The sequence below is a fragment of the Leopardus geoffroyi genome, chromosome D2 (assembly GCF_018350155.1).
Source record: "Leopardus geoffroyi isolate Oge1 chromosome D2, O.geoffroyi_Oge1_pat1.0, whole genome shotgun sequence".
Taxonomy (NCBI): domain Eukaryota; kingdom Metazoa; phylum Chordata; class Mammalia; order Carnivora; family Felidae; genus Leopardus; species Leopardus geoffroyi.
Genome location: NC_059334.1, coordinates 84317498 through 84325317, shown reverse-complemented (window position 1 = coordinate 84325317; position 7820 = coordinate 84317498). Strand labels below are relative to the sequence as shown.

General features: G+C 42.9%; 1 long non-coding RNA gene across 1 annotated transcript; it reads right to left on the bottom strand.

Moving 5' to 3' along the window:
* Window positions 1-2395: 2395 nt before the first annotated feature.
* On the bottom strand, window positions 2396-7604 carry LOC123577217. Its single transcript, XR_006701765.1, has 2 exons — window positions 7217-7604; window positions 2396-3339 (listed from the first exon to the last, which is right to left on the bottom strand). It is a non-coding gene; the product is annotated as an uncharacterized LOC123577217 (long non-coding RNA).
* Window positions 7605-7820: the final 216 nt, after the last annotated feature.

Here is a 7820-nt window from a genome sequence, read left to right as displayed (position 1 = left end):
TAAACAACACTGAGAAAGAAGGGAACAGCAACCTTACCTCTTAAACGTAAGGTACGTGCAGGGGAAGAAATTAAGCATCAAAAATCACCCTTTCGGGAATGCTGAGGATGACGCGATGTTGTAGGAAAAGACTGAGTGTGTTTCAGGTAGGCGGGAAGGGGAGACGCTGGGCATATGGGACAACTTGTCTACCATGGAGGGGGTTTTCCAAGGGCAGAGTGCATAGTTCTTTGGAGGACCATGGGATCAGAAACTAAGACAGCCCAGGATAATACTGAAATGGGAATACAGGAAAGGAAGGAGGCTGGTTCCTGGTGGGGGGCCCCGAGGTTCCAAACAGTATTGGTGTCATTTTCTAGAGTGTGAGCCAAGCTGGGCATGTGCTTCGTTGACTAACTGATATCCCCCTTAGCCTTCTCTCTTCTCGGTGGGATTGTCATTTGTCTTTGTCAGCTCCTCGTTCGGGTTCATTCTTATTGTTGGCACCCTTTAAGTGCTATGGTATCTCGACGGTGAAATGGAAGTGCTTTCAGCCCTTGTGAGCCAACAAGGCAACAGCAGGTCTCTGATGCCTGTCCCCCTCTGCAAAAAGGAGGGAGACACCTTACTGGCTCCTACTCTTCCAGACTCAGGGGCAGAGAGACCCCCGCCTGCAGAGAGAGTGGAGCATTTTCCCAGACATACGTGCAATGAATGAGTGAAGCAGGGCTGATGATGAAACCAGGCTGATAATGACTTACCTCAAGGCCATTCACACAATAGCCCAAAGTTTTCCCAGAATTCTCTTGCTACAGTTCTTCCTCTAACAAGGGGATGCACACTGTCTCGAACTTCAAAAGGAGAAAGCCCCGTGTCGCTCCACCTACCAGGAATCCCCCAGCTACCTGTGAGCCCTGAGGTCATATGCTCCCCAGGAAAGCCAGGTAGGCTGGAGCTGAGTGGAGGGATAGAAAGCCATATTCAGGTTGCGGACTCCATAAATCCATGTGTAATTTCTAAATTGCATTGACCCCCTTGTGACTAAAAAACAGCTCATATAAATTACTTGAGAATAGGGATTTTCTATTCCCTACGATTTCATTACATAAAACATTGCTAAAGCCATTAGCGATTGTGTTACAGTTTGTTCAGTTTGCGTTCCCTTGGGAAGTGCCCACAGCTGACACAGGTTTGGATGTTGTTGGCCACTCTCATACACTTCTCTTGACCTCCCACCCGGCCTTGGGTTTCCTGTCTTTGGACACCCTGGCATCACCCTGTTTCTCAGGGACTAGGGTAAAGGGATGCCCACACTACCTGTTTGGCAGGTGTCGGTCCTCAGAGCCAACTCCATGACCCCCTCAGATGCCTATGGGTCTTGTTCTGCTCCTGACTCATATACGGGGAAGGTCTGTGTCGCACTGGGACGTGGGGACTAGCTGTGTCGCACTGGGATATGAGGACTAGCAATCCACTTCTCTGGCTCACATGAAAGGACATAACTGGCTGGAAGCTACAGAAAGGCTTCCCAGCAGGTGTATTCCTGTGACCTTGAGAAGATCACATGACCTCGTGATTGAAGATTATCATTGATTTTCCTGGATTCATTCCTTGAGATTCATGGATGGATTCTAAATGTGGCCTTTGCATTTCCCGGTAAGTGGCATTAGATTTGTGACCTAAAACTGTCCCAGGCAATGCCTGAGGTGCAGAGTTCCTACCTGAAGGCTCAGTGCAGATGCCCCCCCCCCCCTCCAACAACGCTCTCCAGATATGGGTGTTTAAATTTAAGTTAATTACAGTTAAATAAATAAATTAAAAATGCAGTTCCTTATTGTACTGGCTACACGTCAAGTGTCCCACAACCACGTGTGGAGAGTAGTAGGCAGGGATGAGCACTGGCCAGCACAGAGAAGAACCTTCCATCAGAGCAGAAATTTCTGTTCCCAGCGTGGCCCTAGACAGAAGACATCGCTCCTTCCCGCACACCAGCAGGACATCTTTGTCCTGCCTTTGTCGTAGCAGTAATCACTGCGTGAGATGTCTACCTGTCTGTCTGATTGTCTTGCTCCAGGTTGGGAGAAAAAGAAACCTGGGGGGCCAGACCTCGTGCCCCTTCTTTGAGACTGCACAGCGTAATCAGTCCATGAAAACCAGAGAAGGGAAATTCTGATTCAGCTCCCCCAACCCAGCAGAAGAGACAAAACAAAGCAACTGGAGTAAACTGAGGTCGATGGGAAACTGCTGTAAGAAGCTGCCCTGGGCTTACACACTTTTTAAAGATTTTAACTGAAGCCATGCCGGTTGACCGGCCTCCCTAACTTGGGTGAGTTCAACCACCTGCGTGGTCTGAGAGGGAAGTAGAAATGTTAGGATCCGCTGGGTGAGTTTTAAAACGGAGACACGAAGATTTTACAATTTTTGCAAGAAATTTATTTGTAGGGAAAACTAAAACAAAAATGAAAACTAAAACCTATTTTGGGGGTATATATTAGTTTGCTAGAGTTACCTCCAAGTGTCACAAACGGAGTGGCTTAAAACAACAAAAATGTATATTCCCGCAGTTCTGGAAGCCAGGATGACACGAATGAAAGGTCTAGAGGAGGCCTTCCCTGCCTCTCCCAGATGCAGGTGTCTTATGCCTATGGCCCCACCCTTCTTCTAATCTCTGCCTCTCTTGTCACATGGTCTTCTCTCCTGTCTCTTGCAGGGACACTTGTCATTGGATCCAGGGCCCCCTAGGGTTACCCAGGATAATCTCCTCTTGAGATCCTGACCCCAATGACAACTGCAAAGACCCTTTTTCCAAATGAGGTCACACTCGCAGGTGCCAAAGATTAAGACATGGGTGTAAACTTGTGGGGGGGGGGTGGGGACCACCATTCAACCCTCTACTATCTGGCTCATATAAGGAACTAAAATACTTCTCAGTTCCATCACAATATTTGGAAAGCCCATGCCAGGGACTATGATTCTGAAAGAATGATCACAGAGAGCATGGCTGGTGGCAGCCTGGAGTGTCCCGGAGGAGGTGAAGGCTGAGGGTCTGCCCCTAAGAGGCACCGTCAGGTCCTGGCCCACAGACAACGGGGTCTAGAGGAAAGTTGGTCTGGAGAAAGGCAGGAACACACCTCCGCTTCTTTCTGACTGGCTTTTCGTGTCTGCCTGAGGGAGAGTCCCCCTCCGGGGCTCCATCCATCCTCTTCCAGCTTCCGGGTGCTCTGCCAGCTCTCAGGCCCAGAATGATGAATGAGCGGGAGTTCTCGTCGGCATGGGACAGTCGGAGAATATTCATTTCATTCCACTTCTGACCTTTTTGCTATTCTGCAAACCCACAAGGTCTGGGCTGCATAATAATATCTGAGGATCAGAAATGACTGCTGAGAGTGTCATCCAATTCATGTTTACTTGACCTTATGGTTTTAGAGCCCATATTAATCTTAATTGCACTGTTAAAATATAGTAAATATCTTTATACAAATTAAGTGATAATAGAAATTTGCAGAGGTTTTTTCTTTTAATGAATTAATCTTAAAATAAGCTGATTATACAAATCTTTCACCAAGCAATGACTAATCCAGAATACAAACATTACTTTGATAAGATACATTCAAACAAACATTTTTGTGGCAAATATTAGCAGAATAACTGAGGGATGGCTTTCAGTGACTGCCATCTGTGAACATAAAGAGAGGTGGCCAGATGTGCCCCATGCTGGCGAGTACATTCTAGAACCTTCCAGCCCTTTCTGGATTTGCAGTCAGCTATTGATGACTTCAGATAAAGTAAACTGAAGCATCTTGGAGAAGAATATCACAAGGACGTTTTGTGAAATTCGTGTGTTGAGGAAGAGCTGGAAAAATAGTTCGTGTTATACATGGTGTTATTAAGCTATGTTTTCATTTGACAGAAAATGCATTTATTCAACCACTGCTCAGTCTTCCCACTACCTAACAGACAGACACTGTTTCTCCTCAACCACTGGTATAATTTTAGCTTCACAAAGTAACTCATAAACTGACCTTATTTACTTCTTTGCTTTGGCCAACAGGAAGCTCAACACCGAATGTACATGACATTTTTAATAAAATTCCAGAATCACATGGTATGCGTTCCTTTTTAAAAATTAGTATTTATAATACACATGTAAAATATGAAGCATCATAATAAAAGTTAGACTCATGAACCACACCAAAATTAAACCAAAATCTTTGCCCCTGCCTTCTATCTCCTCCTTCACAATTCCCCTGCCCCCAAAAGCTACCTCCTCCCTGAATTTTATATCTATTCCTCCCTGGCTTTGTTTCTTTAAATAGTGATATCACATATGTTATATATGCCTGTACAATATATTGCTTGCTTATTTTTGAGTCTTAGAAAATCATATTATATCCTCCAGATTTTTCGAGAACTTTTTTATTGTATTTGTAGCACTTACTCATATACTGTTGCATGTAGTTGAATTTCCATTGTTTTATAATCCTCCATTTTTAAGACAATTGTCCAATTTAAGATAATTTCTTGGTCTTTTTCCTTGTTGATAAATTTAGGGTAATTTCTGGTTATGCTAGTAGGAGCAATGCTTTTTTGAATATTCATGTGCTTGCCTCCTGGCATATAAATGCAAAAGTTTCTGCCATGTATCTAAGTGTGAAATTATTTGGTTGAATATTCATATTTATAAAATAATGTCCAATTATATTCCAAAGTGGTTGCTACAAATTATACGTGGTCCAGCAGTAAAGAAAAAACCCTATTGATTCATGACCTTACCAACATTGGGTGTTATCGAACTTTGAAATTTTTGCCCAACCACTGGATGGAAAAGAACCTCACTGGGAGATTTGCATCTCTAGTTTTCTGATTTGTAATCAGGTTGACCTTTATCTCACATGTTTGGTTGCTTTTGTGTTTCCTTTCCAGGAAAATGCTCCTTCCCATCTTTTGCATGGTTTGCTATTGAATCTGCCTTTCTTCTCCTTAGTGATTTATAGGAATCCTTCCATATTCCAGGTATAAATTATTTTTCAGATATATGCATTGTGAATGTTTTTTCCCAGTTTATGACTTGAAATTCACATGCTTCCTGTGTATTTTGATGGATTAAGTTCCTAATGAATTATAGTTTGAAATATCAATCTTTTCCTCTATGGCATTTGTATTTTATGTCTTCTATTTATTTTTTTTTCTTTTCTTTTATTTAAATCTTTTTCTACCTCCAGGTCACAAATGTGAAAAGGAAAACTAAAGCAACTTTCAGAAGACAAGGGACTATCCTCAAGTCTAAAAGCCACCTGGAATTGGGTTTTGAGTAGGCTGTGAGACAGGGATCAAGTTTCCTTCTTTTCCATGAAAATAACAGTTGGCCCATGATTGTTTTACTAAATAGTTCCTTCTTTCCTCACTGATCTAGAATGCCCACCATAGACCACCCTGGCTCCAGTCTCCATGTTGCTGGGTGTCAGTTTCTGATTGTCTATTACACTCCATTGGCTATTTGAAAATTGGGGTATTCGGCTCATGAGAGTGCCACTTTTTATGACACTTTTTCACCAGATAGAAATCTGATGGGGCAAGTCTCAGCACTCCCTTTCAGCCATCTTGTGTATATAAAATTAGTATATATTCTATGTATATACTTGTCAATTTCTAGATAAAATCAAAATAACATGGGATGACGGGGTGGCTCAGTCCATTGAGCATCTGACTTATGATTTTGGCTCAGGTCATGATCCCCAGGTCATGGGATAGAGCCCTGGAAATGGGTTCCATGTGGAGTGTGTAGCCTGCTTGAAATTCTCTCTCTCCCTCTCCCTCTCTCTCTCTCTCTCTCCCTCCCTCCCTCCCTCTGCCCCTCTTCCCCACTTCCCCACTCGTGGTCTCTCTGTCTCAAAATAAAATTAGACCTTTAAAAAATAAATTAATTAAATTAAATAACCTATTAACATTTATTTTTAGAATTGTATTGAAACTAGAGTACAATTTGTGAATAATTTGTCTTTATCTTATTGAGTCTTTCAATATAAACACCTGCTATAGTTCTACATTAATTTAGATACCTTGTCATGTATTCATTTCAAGCTTTGGTTTCTCTCCTTATTTGGCCTGCTTTTTAACATCCTTCCAGATTCCTCAGATAGTTGCTATATTCATTCTCTCAAGTCTTTCAGTAGTAACCAGTGTGAGGGATAGGGCAGAGTATGATTATTCTATAGTTATCAAATTTTGAAGCAGATATTATACACATAGCTCCTGGCTTCTGTAAGAAGGACAAGGGACAATGCAAGTGAGCAGAAGTTAGGGCCGTAGGACAGGTAAGACACTGCAGTTACTAGGTGAATGGTCATGGTGACCAGGACTCAGGATGTCACAGCGAACACTCAGGTATGACCAGAACTGGAATACATTTTGAAAATCTATTCAGTAAGACTGAGTTGAGTGTTTGACTTTGGCTCAGGTCATGATCTCACTGTTTGTGGGTTCAAGCCCTACATCGGGGTCTCTGCTATCAGCAAGAGCCCGCTTCAGATCCTCTGTCCCCTTCTCTCTTTGCCCCTCCTCCTCCTCTCTCTATAAACCAAAGAAAAATGATCCGTAGTATCCATGGATGTTAAGAAGACAAAGAAATTGAGGATGTTTGCTGTGTTATTGAACAGAGGAATAGGGTAGTTGGTATTGCTATTTGCTGTTGGTACTTGCTGAGATCAGGACAATTGGAGGAGGGGGAAGGGTATAGATATGCTCTGACAGCACTAAGTTTGAGACACCTCTGACATGGGGAGGATGGATATGAAACGGAAGAAGGAAATCTAATCTCTGAAGTCTGATCTAGGACAGAGAAAATGAGAACTGGAAAGCGTGAGTGTGTATGTGGCACTTAAAGCCAGTAAGTAACCCGGTGGGAAAGCAGAGAAGAAGGGCAGACAGAGAAGAGGAACAAAGACTGCTGAGAAGTTTGGCCAAGAAGGAAGAGGCAGCCAGGAGAGTAAGAATGAGAAGCTGAGAAAGCAGGAGAAAACCCGAGAGAGTTGTTGTCAAGAAAACACGAAGGGAAACATTCCAGGAAAAAGGAAGTGATAAAATTGCCTGCTGCAGATCGGTCAAATTAAAAGAAAACATTTGCCGCCGACTTGGGCAATGAAATGGCCACTTCCATGCATGCAGGGGTGCACGTTTGGAGAGGTGGGGGAGAAGGCGGGGTCAGGGTGGGGCAAGGGAGAACCAGCATCTTACGTACGGTAGCGTGTTGTGTAGGCACCTCGTGTGCGCAACAAGGATCCAAATGAGAAATCACAACAACGACAACTGACATCGAGGGTCTGAAATCCAGGAGAGGTGGTACATCTCCTTGTAATGCATACTTGGTTTTCTGAGTTGAGAGAAGATTCTGATATGCTGACCAGACAGGTGGAACACGTAGAAATCAGGAGCATACAGAACGTTGGGCTATCTCTTCGCTTACTAGCGGTCAAGTATTTCTCTTGAGTGTGGGTCGACTGGATTTAGCTCCTGAGTCACAGCATGGTTACAGCCTAAGATGCAAACTTCAAAAGTAAAAGTTCCAAGATTCTGAGAAATGTTTGCTTCGAAATCACTGAGGCTTTAAGATGAATACAGAACGGTTACCAAACCAATTTTGTTTTAATTAGAAGTGTAATACGTGCACAAGGAGGAAAAAAGGTCAAGTAGCACAGAAAAGTATAAAATAAAAACCTGATCTGCTGTCTACTCTTCACCACTGTCAACAGTTTATTTCACACCCATAGCATGTCCTTCATGTTTATATAAATGATATCAATGCACTACTCTTTAACTTAGTTTCACTTTATAAAATATCATAA